Source organism: Salvelinus sp. IW2-2015, unplaced genomic scaffold (assembly GCF_002910315.2).
Source record: "Salvelinus sp. IW2-2015 unplaced genomic scaffold, ASM291031v2 Un_scaffold16544, whole genome shotgun sequence".
NCBI classification, from domain to species: Eukaryota; Metazoa; Chordata; class Actinopteri; order Salmoniformes; family Salmonidae; genus Salvelinus; species Salvelinus sp. IW2-2015.
The window spans coordinates 38,041-54,089 of record NW_019957637.1 but is presented as its reverse complement, the minus strand read 5'-3'; the positions used below and the strand labels follow the sequence as shown (position 1 = coordinate 54,089).

The 16,049-nt window shown below is 42.7% G+C and overlaps 1 long non-coding RNA gene across 1 annotated transcript in view; it reads left to right on the top strand.

Annotated features, from left to right (window-relative positions):
- Positions 1 to 9,075: 9,075 nt before the first annotated feature.
- Positions 9,076 to 16,049, top strand: part of LOC112080868 (uncharacterized) — a 38,394-nt gene continuing 31,420 nt past the window's right edge. The window contains exon 1 of the long non-coding RNA XR_002896251.2: positions 9,076 to 9,586. This is a non-coding gene — a long non-coding RNA (uncharacterized lncRNA). The remainder of the gene's footprint in view (positions 9,587 to 16,049) is intronic.

The window sequence follows — 16,049 nt, the reverse complement described above, 5'->3', positions numbered from 1 at the left end:
TCTCTGATTGCGTTAAAGGGATACTTCTGGGTTTTAGCAATGAGGCCTTTTATCTTCTTCCCCAGAGGCAGATGAACTCGTGGATACCATTTGTATGTCTCTGCATGCAGTTTGAAAAAAAGTTGCTAACTAGTGCCAGCGCAATTGCTAATTAGCGTTAGCGCAAGGACTGGAAGTCTATGGGTATCTGCCAGTAGGTACTGGCTCGCGAAACTACCTCTAACTTCATATTGGACACAGAGACATAAAAATGGTATCCATGAGTTCATCTGACTCCGGGGATGTACAGTGCCCTAAGAAATTATTGGGACAGTGACACATTTTTTGTTGCTTTGGCTATGCACTCCAGCACTTTGGATTTGAAATGATACCATGACTATGAGGATAAAGTGCAGACTGTCAGCTTTATTTGAGGGTATTTTCACCCTATATTTAAATTTGAGGGTATTTAAACGGTTCACCCTATATGGATGAAAATACCCTCAAATTAAAGCTGACAGTCTGCAGTAACCTCAATTGCAGTAACCTCAACCTCATTTCAAATCCAAAGGGCCGGAGTACAGAACCAAAACAAAACAAAAATGTTCACTCTCCCCATATTTACAGAAGTGCACAGTAGGTAAAGGGTCTCATCGCCAACATCCAGAAGTATCCCTTTAAGGTCGTTTAAAAATCTATCCTAGGAATGTTTTAATGTTTATGTAGACAGTCTTTGCCTCATTCGTTTCCACTTCGGAATCAGTCTGACAGATCTTATCCCACTGGGCACACACTGGTTGAATCAATGTATTTTTTTTTTTTCCATGTCATTTTAATAAAATTACACTGAACCAATGTGGAAAAGACGTTGAATTGACGTCTGTGCCCAGTGGGATGTAAATTCTGTAGTTTGTCTCCAAACTCTTTGGAGTTACTGGATGCCCTGAAGGCAAATCTGAACCATTTACAAAGATAAATTGATAGTAAATGCACTTTCTTTTTAAAACTACAGACAGGACAAAAGATACAATATTGTTTGTCCCATTAAGTATTTTTCTCAGACACTTTTGTCAGACTCCAAAGCTTCTAGACTATTTAGTCTACATTCAACAATTTTGAGGGGTTGTGATGTTTGCTACATTCAGAAAACAACGGATTAGGGAGCCAGTTTGACTAGTTTCACTTTCAGAAGTCAAATTAGCTGGACTAAGCACTCAAATCAAATCAAAGTAAAATATATTCCTAAAGCCCTTTTTACATCAGCAGATGTCACGAAGTGCTTATACAGAAACCCAGCCTAAAACCCCAAACAGCAAGCATTGCAGATGTAGTAGCACGGTGGCTAGGAAAAACTCCCTAGAAAGGCAGAAACCTAGGAAGAAACCTAGAGAGGAACCAGGCTCTGAGGGGTGGCCAGTCCTCTTCTAGCTGTTCCGGGTGTAGATTATAAGAGTACATGACCATTAAGGCCAGATCGTTCTTCAAGATGTTCAAACGTTCATAGATGACCAGCAGGGTCACATAATAATCACAGTGGTTGTAGAGGGTGCAACAGGTCAGCACCTCAGCAGTAAATGTCAGTTGGCTTTTCATAGAGGAGCATTCAGAGGTCGAGACAGCAGGTGTGGTAGAGAAGGAGAAAGAGAGGGAGGGAAGGAGGGAGAGACAGCAGGTGTGGTAGAGAAGGAGAAAGAGAGGGAGGGAAGGAGGGAGAGACAGCAGGTGTGGTAGAGAAGGAGAAAGAGAGGGAGGGAAGGAGGGAGAGACAGCAGGTGTGGTAGAGAAGGAGAAAGAGAGGGAGGGAAGGAGGGAGAGAGAGAGAGGGAAAGGGTGAGGGAGGGTCAAATACAACAGGCCTGGGATAAGATAGTAAGTCCAGTAAACATGTCAGGGTTCCATAGCCGCATGTAGAACAGTTGAATCTGGAGCAGCAGCACGACAAGGTAGCATGTCTGGTGAACAGGTCAGGGTTCCATAGCCACACGCAAAAAAACAGAAACTGGATCAGCAGCACGACCAGGTGGACTGGGGACAGGGCAAGCCAGGAGTCATCAGGCCAGGTTGTCTTGAGGCATGGTCCTATGGTTTAGGTCCTCCGGGAGGGGAGAGAGAGTTGTTGGGAGAATTAGAGGAAGCATACTTAAGTTCACACAGGACACCAGATAAGACAGGAGAATTTCACCAGATAGGATAGACCGACTCTAGCCACCCGGCACATAGACTATTGCAGTATAGATACTGGAGGCTGAGACGGGAGGGTCGGGGGACACTGTGGCCCTGTCTGATCACACCCCCGGGAGGGCCAACCAGGCAGGATACCCACTTTGCCAAAGCACAGCCCCCACACCACTAGAGGGATATCAACAGACCACCAACTTAATACCCTGAGACAAGGCTGAGTATAGCCCACGAAAGATCTCCTCCACCGACGAGCAAAACCGGAAAAGAAGATCACGTCAGTGACTCAACCCACTCAAGTCGAGTATAGCAAAAAAAGCCTGGAATGACGTGACACGCCCCTCTGAAGGATGGCATGGAAGAGCACTAGTAAGCCAGTGACAGCCCCCGTAGTAGGGTCAGAGGCAGAGAATCCCAGTGGAGAGAGGGGAGCCGGCCAGGCAAAGACAGCAAGGGCAGTTTCGTCACTCCAGTGCCTTGCCTTTCACCTTCGCATCCCTGGGCCAGACTACACTCTATCATAGGTCCTACTGAAGAGATGAGACTTCAGTAAATACTTAAAGGTCGAGACAGAGTCTGTGTCTCTCACATGGATAGGCAGACCAATCCATAAAAATTGAGCTTTATAAGAAAAAGCCCTGCTTCCAGCTGTTTGCTTACAAATTATAGGGACAATAAGGAGGCCTGTGTCTTGTGATCATAGCGTACATGTACAACAGGACCAAATCGGACCATATCTTTCCAACAGATAAGATCTAAACCAGGCAAGAACTTGTCCATGTAGACCAATTAGGGTTTCCAATCTCTCCAAAAGAATGTGGTGATCGATGGTGTTAAAAGCAGCACTAAGGTCTAGGAGCACAAGGACAGATGCAGAGTCTTGGCCTGATGCCATTAAAAGGTTACTTTACCACCTTCACGAGTGCAGTCTCAGTACTATGATGGAAGGCAGTGAGTTGCTGCACAACAGCAACTCACACAACAGAGAGGAATGGGAGATTGTATATAGGCCGGGTCAAGGTTTCGCTTTTTCAGGAGAGGCTTTATTACTGCCACTTTTAGTGAGTTTGGTACACATCCGGAGGATAGGAAGCCGTTTATTATGTTCAACATAGGAGGGCTAAGCACACGAAGTAGCTCTTTCAGTAGTTTAGTTGGAATAGGGTCCAGTAGCCAGCTGTAAGGTTTAGAGGTCATGACTATTTTCGTGAACGTATCGAGAGATACAGGATTAAAAGACTTGAGTGTCAGCATTGATCCTAGGTCCTGGCAGTTCTGTGCAGACTCTTCGATATTTCACGGTACTGTCTTTCCAAGCTAGTCGGAAGACTTCCAGTTTGGTGGAGTACCATTTCTGTTCAAAATTTCTGGAAGCTTGTTTCAGGGCTCAGGTATTTTCAGTATACCAGGGAGCTAATTTCTTCTGACAAATGTTTTTTGTTTTTAGAGGTGCGACTGTATCTCAGGTATTATGTAAGGTTAAATTTAGATCCCCATTTACAGTTGAAGTCGGAAGTTTACATAAACCTAAGCCAAATACATTTAAACTCAGTTTTTCGCAATTCCTGTCATTTAATCATAGTAACAATTTCCTGTCTTAGGTCAGATAGGATCACCACTTTATTTTAATAATGTAAAATGCCAGCATAATAGTAGAGAGAATTATTTATTTCAGCTTTTATTTCTTTCATCACATTCCAAGTGGGTCAGAAGTTTACATACACTCAATTAGTATTTGGTAGCATTGCCTTTAAATTGTTTAACTTGGGTCAAACGTTTTGGGAAGTCTTCCACAAGCTTCCCACAATAAGTTGGGTGAATTTTGGCCCATTCCCCTTGACAGAGCTGGTGTATCTGAGTCAGGTTTGTAGGCCTCCTTGTTCGCGCACACTTTTTCAGTTCTGCCCACACATTTTCTATAGGATTGAGGTCAGGGCTTTGTTATGGCCACTCCGATACCTTGACTTTGTTGTCTTTCAGCCAATTTGCCACAGCTTTGGAAGTATGGTTGGGGTCATTGTCCATTTGGAAGACCCATTTGCGACCAAGCTATAACTTCCTSACTGATGTCTTGAGATGTTACTTCAATATATCCACATAATTGTCCTACCTCATGATGCCATCTATTTTGTGAAGTGCACCAGTCCCTCCTGCAGCAAAGCACCCCAACAACATGATGCTGCCACCCCCGTGCTTCACGGTTGGGATGGTGTTCTTCGGCTTGCAAGTTTCCTCCAAACATAACGATGGCCATTATGGTCAAACAGTACTATTTTTGTTTTATCAAACCAGAGGACATTTCTCCAAAAAGTACAATTCTTTGTCCCCATGTGCGGTTGCAAACCGTAGTCTGGCTTTTTTATGGCGGTTTTGGAGCAGTGGTTTCTTCCTTGCTGAGCGCCTTTCAGGTTATGTCGATATAGGACTCGTTTTACTGTGGATATATATACTTTTGTACCTGTTTCCTCCAGCATCTTCACAAGGTCATTTGATGTTGTTCTGGGAATGATTTGCACTTTTCCCACCAAAGTACGTTCATCTCTAGGAGACAGAACACGTCACCTTCCTGAGCGGTATGACGGCTGCGTGGTCCCATGGTGTTTATACTTGCGTACTATTGTGTGTACAGATGAACGTGGTACCTTCAGGCATTTGGAAATTGCTCCCAAGGATGAACTAGACTTGTGGAGGTCTACAATTGTTTTTCTGAGGTCTTGGCTGATTTCTTTAGATTTTCCCATGATATCAAGCAAAGAGGCACTGGATTTGAAGGTAGGCCTTGAAATACATCCACAGGTACACCTCCATTTGACTCAAATTATGTCAAATAGCCTGTCAGAAGCTTCTAAAGCCATGACATAATTTTCTGGAATTTTCCAAGCTGTTTAAAGGCACAGTCAACTTAGTGTATGTAAACTTCTGACCCACTGGAATTTTGATACAGTGAATTATAAGTGAAATAATCTGTCTGTAAACAATTGTTGGAAAAACGACTTGTGTCATGCACAAAGTAGATGTCCCAACCGACTTGCCAAAACAGTAGTTTGTTAACAAGAAATTTGGGGAGTGGTTGAAAAATGTGTTTTAATGACTCCAACCTAAGTGTATGTAATCTTCTGACTTCAACTGTAGGTGGTTAACTGATTTTTGTACTCTGACATCCTTAGGTAGGTGGAGGGAGTCTGGAAGGGCATCTAGAAAGCTTTGGGTTATCTGAGAATTTATAACGCAGCTTTTGGTAATCCTTGGTTGGGGTCTGATCAGAGTATTTGTTGCAAATTCAAAAGTAATAAGACGGTAGTTCAGGATTATGAGGAAAAACATTTATATCCACAATATGCATAGGTCCGGAGATATGTTGGACACAACCCACTGAGTCGATTGATGGCTCCGAAAGCCTTTTGGAGTGAGTCTGTGGACTTATCCATGTGAATATTGAAGTCACCAAAAATGTGAATATTATATGCCATGACTACAAGGTCCAATAGGGAATACAGGGAATTCAGTGAGGAACTATGTATATGTGCATGTAAACAGTAGCTATAAAAAGTGATTGAGTAGGCTGCATAGATTTCATGACTAGAAGCTCAAAACATGAAATCACAGTCATTTTTTTTTTGTTGTAAATTTAAATTTGCTGTTGTACATGTTAGCAACACCTCCGCCTTAGTGGGATGCATGGGTTTATGGTCACCCGTGTAACCAGGAGGAGAGGCCGCATTTAACACAGTAAATTCATCAGGCTTGAGTCATGTTTCAGTCAGGCCAATCATATCAAGGTTATGATCAGTGATTAGTTCATTGACTATGACTGCCTTGAAAGTGAGGGATCTAACATTAAGTAGGCCTATTTTGAGATGTGAGATATTATCACAAAGTTTTTCAACAATAACATGAATGGAGGAGGTCTTTATTCCAGTGAGATTGCTAAGGCGAACGCCACCATGTTTAGTTTTGCCCGGGCCTGGATGGAGGCACAGACGCGGTCTCAATGGGGAAAGCTGAGCTGACTACACTGATTGTGCTAGTGGCAGACTCCACTAAGCTGGCAGCCTGGATAACAGCCTGCTCCCTAGCCTGCACCCTATCTCATTGTGGAGCTAGAGGAGTTAGAGCCCTGTCTATGTTGGTAGATAACGTGAGAGCACCCCTTCAACTTGAATGGAGTCCGTCTCTCCTCAGCAGGCCAGGCTTGGTCCTGTTTGTGGGGGAGTCCCAGAAAGAGGGTTGGTTATCTACAAATTATATATTTTGGGAAGGGCAGAAAACTGTTTTCAACCAGCGACTGAGTTGTGCGAGTCTGCTTTAGAGCTCATCACTCCCCTTAACTGGGAGGGGGCCAGAGACATTTTCTCGATGCCAACACATCTTTGTAGCTACATTACATGCTGAAGTTATGTTGGGCTTGGTGACCTCTGACTTTTTCATCCTAACATCGTCAGAGCTGCTAACTCTCATGCATTGGCTTTGAGACACACGCATTTGACCCTATTCTCGCGGCTCTCCTCTTATATCTCACGCATTGAAGTACTGTCAGCGCATTCACTTTTCAACTGTCCTTTAAATCTTTTTGAAATCAGAGCATCTGCCCCTGCAATTTAACATCCCGAGCTGAACCTCTATCATTGTCCTGTCTTGCCACAGCACTGTGAAACCGCGGCACATTTAAACTATTGTTCTAGTTATATAAAAGATCAAGCGGTGTTTTAAAGAAACGCCCCTCAAGATTAGTGGGGCTGAATGGAGAGAACATTCTCCACTGAGTTTATAAAACTGTAAAGAGAGCAGCACAGAGCGCTGTTTTATGTACAATGTTGTCAACTAAATGAGGTTGCTGTTACTCCCGTCCCTATTATTGCAGAAGGCAGCCTTTTGACAGCATGTACTAAAGTCGATTTAATCCACACCTGCATTAGTCCACTCGTTTGGTGATTGGCATTTAGCCTGTGACAAAGAAAAGGCAGCAGACTGTTCTACAGTACCTCACTATTCATAAACACATCATACTTTGTCTATGTAGAGTAAAATGATGGCAAGAATCTTCAACTAGTAGGCATAAACCACCGGAATATAGATATTAATTAAATGTTTCTTGAAGGTTGGGTTATCTTGAGAAATTAATTGTTATAACAATAATATTTTCAAACACCCAGCACTTGGGAAACATAGATATGGGGTGGCCAAACCCTCCTGGAGAGCAAGCAAAATTTTCTTCCATACCTGTTTTAAAGAGATAGTTCATCCAAATGACAAAATATTAAATATTGTGTCCTTACCTTGAAAGCAGTCTATGGACAAGCAGAATGCCATCAACCATTTATATGAACTTTTCCTGTGCAGAGCCTTGTAGTGGTATCACCCCCCAGCACGTGTCTCATACAACTTTCCACCTGAGAACAGGGATCAATCCCTGCTTCTAACCTTCCCACTGTTTCTAGCATTTGCCTGTCTCCCTATCTCATGTCATTACTGTCTGAATAAAGTGTCAAACCACCTAAAAAATATGTAAACTGTTTTTTGCATACTTTACATTTCACACCCCAAAAGTTGCAGAATTTTCAGTGTTCATTTGATATATTCAAATCATCCTGATTATACCTAATTTCCGCCCTGGTCATTGGCCTAAGCCATGTCAAAATACATAAGAAGGAAATTAGCCTTAAAACATTCTAGGGACAGTCTAGGGATTGTGCCATTGGGCAATAAAATTCACATAGCTAATCTCACTCAAAGCTTTCTTCAAAGTTGGCAGCCTTGACTAGTACCTGTATTTACTGGTGGCACAGACGCTGTATCATTCTTTCCTACACTTGCCTAACGATTGTGTCTGAAGCCAAGCTTCCAACTCGGCTATCCTCACCATAAGGAGATAGTTCTCCTGTATATTAAGAGTACAGCGACTGAAATGAGAGGGCATAATGTTACTTAGCTTTCTTTTTTTCAGTGCGGAGTAGGTCTTGCAGATCTATGTCCAGATAAAGCATCTGAGGTGAAAAAGTTAATTAAAAAAGTTGTGTGAGGACAAAACTAAGACCGTGGTAAACTTGTTTAAATACAGCATGAGTTGTTGATTCCACTCTACGTACAGATGAGAATAGCATTCACAGACATACTAAAGAGGTCTGGCTTCTTCTTGAAATGGTAAACTAGATTGCAAAGGACATGAAAAGGGTCAAATTTACTAATTTCCTTTAGTCTACTTCATTTTCTTTACTGAGAAAAAAGATAGTCAGGCCTGAAGTTAAATCATCACATCAGACTGATCACAGTCTCTGCTTGCTTAATGCAGTAAGAGTGTGCATTATTTATTAGGCCTTGAGTTCTGCACTGGGAGAAGCTCACAGTTAGTGTGCCGGTGTGTGAAGTCCATATGAACATCACCCTCAATGACACATAACCTAACTCTGTATGCTAACAGTGGTGCCCACAGCTGGCACTCCAAGGAACTGTGGCTCACTTCCCAAGGCTGAAGACTGATCATTACTTGCTTCATTGTACTGTAGGCCTACTTCAGGAGATTATGTTCTTTGCATAATCAATAGTTATATTTTTGCCACGCACACACACACACACACACACACACACACACACCACACACACACACACACACACACACACACACACACACACACACACACACACACACACACACACACACACACACACACACACACACACACACACCACACACACACACACACACACACACACACACACACACACACACACACACACACACACACACACACACACACACAATTCAGTTGGAATCAGCCACAAGTATGTACATTAGCCTACACAACATGCCATAGCCTATAACACATATATTACATACTTTAGATATGGACAGGCAGCCTAATGGACAGGCAGCCTAATGGAGGGGCAGACTAACTAAGGAAGTGTCATCAAGATCTCCCACTAGATTAAACTGACACTTGCTATGTTTACAGTGCTTTTTTCAAGTAGCATATTATAATATTCAGTGAAAGAGGCTTGACAACAGATCTATTCCGATCAACATCTATAATGATTAGGATGACAATGATGAACCATGGGCCGTTCGCATTTGTGGAGACCGACAAATAACTTGTCAGCGGCGGTAGGCTACCAGGAGGAAGCAGGCAGTACGCGAGCAAATCACTGTTGCGCGTAATCTCATACTCGCCTGCTCATTTTAACTTGAAGTATTTTGTGTACTATTGTGAACGTCTATGTATCCGGACATTTCACCGTGTATGCAAACTTTACAGAGCTAAAAGCACCCTCCACTCTCTTTGTCCACTGCAGCCCATTCTGCATGCGGAGCAGATCGGACGTGGAAATCGTATCCTTCGCTCAATCCAAGGAATATATTTTGAACATACGCGATACAGCAGCCGGAGGGCGTTCACTATCTGGACTGGAACAATGTTTCTCTTGCAGTATACAGGTATGTTAAAATGTACGCTTATTTCGTCCTTCAGTAGGCTACATTAACCTATATACCGCTGCCTCTGTACTGTTGTAGGTAGCGAGAGCGCACTCCGTTCCATTAACGTTGGTTCTGCATGACTCGCAGAATGAATGATAGTAAGACAATGACGATTTTAGAATAGAGTCCTGTTACTTATTTATTGACATCATACGGTCAGGAAGAAAAACTGAAATAGCCTACACTACGATAAGAGTGACGGAAGCAAGAAGACCGCGTGCGCAAATGGGCTAGCAGTCGTCCCCGGGGGTTGGCAGGGTTGGCTGGTCTATGGTTTGCTGAGACGCCTGGACACAACCCATATATATTCCATTCCATTTATCCTTATCGCAAATTATGGATGTAGATTGAATGGTGAAATGTCCATATATAGCTGAAACAGAACAACTACTAGTATGCACCTGAGCACACCTGGCAAGCGAAAGTCTGGGACTGGCGCGTCATCCTAACCACTTGCATTTGTCTTAATAACCTTCTTTAACTTTGATTGAATCTGCCCTCGCACTTGGCATTTCTCACGTCATGTCTTTTTTCTATCATGACAAGTAAGTTGGACGACCACCAACCACAATGTTCACCTAGCTACATGTAACTGCCAAACTAATGGAAACACTTATTAAGTAAATGCCTAGCTGGCAATGAGGAATCGGCCCAGAAGCGGCCCTCTTCAGGTAGGCCGGAACTGATTGAATCGGCCCAGAAACTGGTTTTGGACTCGGCTGGAATCCAAGTACATCGGTCCGTTTCTGTAGAAGCGGCCGGATGCACATTTTTATAAATGGATACAAAATTACCCGATTTAGTAATTTTAAATATGACTATTATACATTTTATACATACAAATTATACCCATCCACAAAAAAACATTTTGTCTCAGAGGAAACACCATACACCTGGTGTTAGCGTGTCAACGTGCCTAGTCTGCCACAGGAGTCGCTACAGCGCGATGGGACAAGGACGTCTCGGCTGGCAAAACCCTCCCCTAACTAGGACTACACCGGGCCAATTGTGCTTTGCCTCATGGATCTCCCATGCGCAGTCGGCACGGGTCTCGAACCAGCATCTGTAGAAACGCAGTTTGCACTGCCATGCAGTGTCTTAAACCGCTGGGAAGTTCCATCCATATAGTTTTTAATGCTTATCAATTGCTTTTTACAAAGTATCAAAATACAAAAATACTACAGTGGACTTTTAAAGAATTTCATTTAAATGTTAATTCTATTTTTTGATCACAGAATATGGAAAATATGGAAAAATAAATAAATAATAAAATGTTAATTATATAAAGAAGCCTGTGTAATCATCTGCCAGAGAGTAGCACCAATCGGCCCGAACCCCAAGTAATACATTTGTGCCAGATAACTCTCACCGGAATAGGCCCGAGTCCCAAGTAATATATACATTTGTGCCAGATAACTCTCACCGGAATCGGCCCGATCTCCAAGTAATAGATTTGGGCCAGATAACTCACACCGGAATCGACACGAGCTCAATTCCCGCATCCTAGGCATAAGTAATACTGCTGAAAGCGGCCCAGACTCTGGCCACATGACTTCGGCCGAGTCTGACTCTCAGCTGGAATTGGCCCAGATCCACTGTGCTAGCTGGGTGAGGGATACAAAGTATATTGAAAGCAGCTGCATCCATGGTTCCTGAGCTAATTAAGCAATTAACATCCCATCATGCTTAGGTCATGAACAGAAATGCTGGCAGGCCATTATTTTGGCTACCATGGTTATGCCCCATAGGATGACAGTGCCCCCATCCACAGGGCAGAGTGGTCACCGGATGGTTTGATGAGCATGTAAACAATGTAAACCATATGCCATGGCCATCTCAGTCACCAGATCTCAACCCAATTGAACACTTATGGTAGATTCTGGATGGGCGCCTGAAAAAGCGTTTTCCACCACCACCCCTACCTGTCCCAGACCTGCTGTTTTCAACTCTTAATGATCGGCTATGAAAAGCCAACTGACATTTATTCCTGATTATTATTTTACCATGCTTGTCACTTATGAACATTTTGAACATCTTGGCCATGTTCTGTTATAATCTCCACCCGGCACAGCCAGAAGAGGACTGGCCACCCCTCATAGCCTGGTTCCTCTCTAGGTTTCTTCCTAGGTTTTGGCCTTTCTAGGGAGTTTTTCCTAGCCACCGTGCTTCTACACCTGCATTGCTTGCTGTTTGGGGTTTTAGGCTGGGTTTCTGTACAGCACTTCGAGATATTAGCTGATGTACGAAGGGCTATATAAAATAAACTTGATTTGATCAACAAAACATCAAATCAATTTTTTGGGTGGAAGAATGGTGCCGCATCCCTACAGAAGGTTAAGAGTTCACCGACTACCATGTACGAGCTCAGACTCCCTGCTTTTTTCATTACACTATGATCAGAGCCGGCTGCAGACAATGATCAGCTAGGGGAAAATCAGATTTACAACATTTTGATGCTATATTTATAATTACATAAAATATATGCAACGAATTTTTCAACCAGCAGGTTTCTGTGCCAATGCACCACACAACCAATAAGCAACGCATACCGACTTCGGGCGCTTCAACCTCATGGTTTGTGTTTTTAACACCAATAGACTATGTCAATCTTGACAAACAGACCATACCCCCCCCCCCCACCTTGTAGGTCTACCCAGTATTGAATGATTGGCTTGACAATCTCCAAATGTAATTCAACTTTTTGGTGTTTTGTAACAGATGTCGCTTTCCATTCATCAAATGACCGCTGCACAGTTTGGATGCTGGAATTATATTTTTGATGAACGTGCACAGGTAGCCTACAGGAGACATTTGAAGTAGCCTAATAAGATTCAAATGTGACTGGTTGTGTTTATGCCACACAGTAAAGGTAATACTTTTTAAGAGTTAAATGACAAATATTTAGGCTATATTGAAGTGTTAGGTTCTAGGTGGTGAGGAATAGCTGCTCGGATTGCAGAGGAGGCAGTGTGTTAAGCTTTCCTGAATAACTGGGCCTGCTGGGAGCATATGTGGCCACATTATTATAGGACGACTTGGGAGAATGATGATCAGCGACAGACAGCGCATCTCACTATTAGAAGTAAAAATACAGCCAGACTGGTCTGCTACTGTGCCTTTCCAGACCTAAACTGTCACGAGTAGACCCACAACTATTCCAAATGGAATAGTTAATCAAATGACATTTTCACTGCAGTGTACAGACTAGAATTGAGTACTCACTTGAAAACAATAATAAAAGGATTCATTGCATTGTGGTTGTGACATATACGCTGGGAGTCAGGAAGCAGGTGCAGAAGGTAAGTTGAATGATCAGAAAAAGCATACAAACAAAACAGGAAAAGCCTACTGAACGTGAACAAACCTAATACTGCCTGATGACTAAGGCTACTGAGGGCCAAATAAAGGGAGAGTATTCAAGATGATAATGAGGTCCAGGTGAGCATAACGATGGGGAACAGGTGTGCGTGATGATGATTGCCAGGACCGGTGGTTAGTAGACCGGCGACGTCGAGAGCCGCAGCGGGAGTACGCGTGACAGTGGTGTTATAGGCTAGTCTATGTAGGATATTTGTATTGTCCCTAAACAAATTAAATAGGGGAGCTTTTTGAGTTGCGTGTCTCATGTCTTCACTGTTCTTTCATGCTCAATGATATACCTAGCCTCTCCACTGCCTATCAGCTATTCCTCTTTGTTTTTGGGAATTTATATTGAAAATTGGTGCAGCTTTTAATTATTTTATGTGTGGTATGATTGCTAGTTTGCCTATTGCAGATCTGGACAATGTCACATGTGCTCCCTCTCCGGCCTCTAGGTCACCAGGCTGCTCCTTAGGGTGCATACCTGTCACCAGCGTTAGGCGCATAATGACACTCACCTGGACTCCATCACCTCCTTGATTACCTGCCCTTTATATGTCACTCCCTTTGGTTTCTTCCCCAGTCGTCATTATTCCTGTTTCATGTCGGTGCGCTGTTGGTGTTTCTTGTTTTGTTCATTTATTTATTAAATGTATTTACTCCCTGAACTCGCTTCCCGACTCTCAGCGTACATCGTTACAGACAAACAATCCACCTACCACTATTGTCACTATGAATGGTAGATAGAGTGCCGGATAGACTGGTAGACTATATTGACCTGTAGTATAGTTAACGTGCGGAAAAGCGTTACGCATAAGGGTAGTACCAAAACTCCTTGATAGGGGAGGCGCATGCAAGCAGCTAAGGAAGTTTGGCTAGGAGGGAAGAAATGATCTAGTAAAACCTGCAAAAGGGTGAATTAGGGCCCTATAAAATGTATACTTGTTTTTTTGTTGCCTGATTCCATTTCTCTCAAATTTCGTTTTCTCCATTTTGTTTTTCCAGGTTTCCGCTCTCAAAAGCACTTAATTTTTTTTTGAAATAACTACATTGGATTTTCTAAGTGCGCAACAATACTTTAACCACATCAGGAGACCACTTTTGAGGTCTGGGAAAAATTTGAGAAATGTAGATTTTTGGGTAGAGTTACCCTTTAATTCCAGTGTGCACCTAGCAAGAGGCTGTTGTTTAGCAATGTTTTTGTAGGCACATGTGATGGTAGAGTCTGCAGAACAAATACCCAGTAGATTACTGCAAATAATCATCATATCATTTTACCAGGTATTTTTTTTTTTTTTTTTACCTTTATTTAACTAGGCAAGCCAGTTAAGAACAAATTCTTATTTACAATGACGGCCAAACCCCTAACCCGAACAACGCTGGGCCAATTGTGCGCCGCTAGCACTGAGATGCAGTGCCTTACACCGTACCCAAACAGGCCGTGCGCCATCGTGTGCAAATTGATTATTATCCCCCCACACCAAACGCGATCATGACACGCAGGTTGAAATATCAAAACAAACTCTAAACCAATTATATTAATTTGGGGACAGGTCGAAAAGCATTAAACATGTATGGCAATTTAGCTAGCTAGCTTGCAGTTGCTAGCTAATTTGTCCTATTTAGCTAGCTANTGCAAATAATCATCATATCATTTTACCAGGTATTTTTTTTTTTTTTTTTTACCTTTATTTAACTAGGCAAGCCAGTTAAGAACAAATTCTTATTTACAATGACGGCCAAACCCCTAACCCGAACAACGCTGGGCCAATTGTGCGCCGCTAGCACTGAGATGCAGTGCCTTACACCGTACCCAAACAGGCCGTGCGCCATCGTGTGCAAATTGATTATTATCCCCCCACACCAAACGCGATCATGACACGCAGGTTGAAATATCAAAACAAACTCTAAACCAATTATATTAATTTGGGGACAGGTCGAAAAGCATTAAACATGTATGGCAATTTAGCTAGCTAGCTTGCAGTTGCTAGCTAATTTGTCCTATTTAGCTAGCTAATTTGTCCTGGGATATAAATGTTGAGTTGTTATTTTACCTGAAATGCACAAGGTCCTCTACTCCAACAATTAATCCACACATAAAACGATCAACCAAATCGTTTCTAGTCATCTCTCCTCCTTCCAGGCTTTTTCTTCTTTGGACTTATGGCGATTGTCATAGTTACCACGACCGACCAAACTCAGTTCATCTTTAACCAATGAGGAGATGGCATGTGGGTATCTGCTTCTATAAACCAATGAGGAGATGGGAGAGGCAGGACTTGCACCGCTTTCAGTCTCACAAATAGAACTGACTTCTATTTTAGCCCATGGCAACGAAGACGCTCGTTGGCGCGCACGAGCAGTTTGGGTGCAATATTTGAATAACATGCATGTTTACATTTATTTTGCAACGCTTGTGCACGCGGTCAGCATGTTAGACCACTGCGCCACTCGGGAGCCCAGGTAAGCATAGGCCAGAAGTGGGACCAAGTCATTGTTTTACAAGTCACAAGTAAGTCTCAAGTCTTAGCACTCAAGTCCCATGTCAAGTCCCAAGTCAAGACAGGCAAGTCCGAGTCAAGTCTCAAGTCAAGACCGACAAGTCCCAAGTCAAGTCTCAAGTCCTAAACTTTGGGTTTTGAGTCCTAAATAAGTCATAGTGTGCTCTTCACCAAATTTAATACCATTTCATATTTTTAACAACGGTAAGATTTAGTATATTAAATTTACGCAAATCATGAATGCTTTAAAAAATATATATATTTATTACTTTCCAAATAAACTTTATATTTCCATGGAAATACATGGGTAGCCATGAGGAAGATCTCCAGACCTGAACCCAATAGAAAATCTTTGGAGGGAGCTGAAAGTCCGTATTGCCCAGCAACAGCCCGAAACCTGAAGGATCTGGAGAAGGTCTGTATGGAGGAGTGGGCCAAAATCCCTGCTGCAGTGTGTGCAAACCTGGTCAAGAACTACAGGAAACGTATGATCTCTGTAATTGCAAACTAAGGTTTCTGTACCAAATATTCAGTTCTGCTTTCTGATGTATCAATACTTA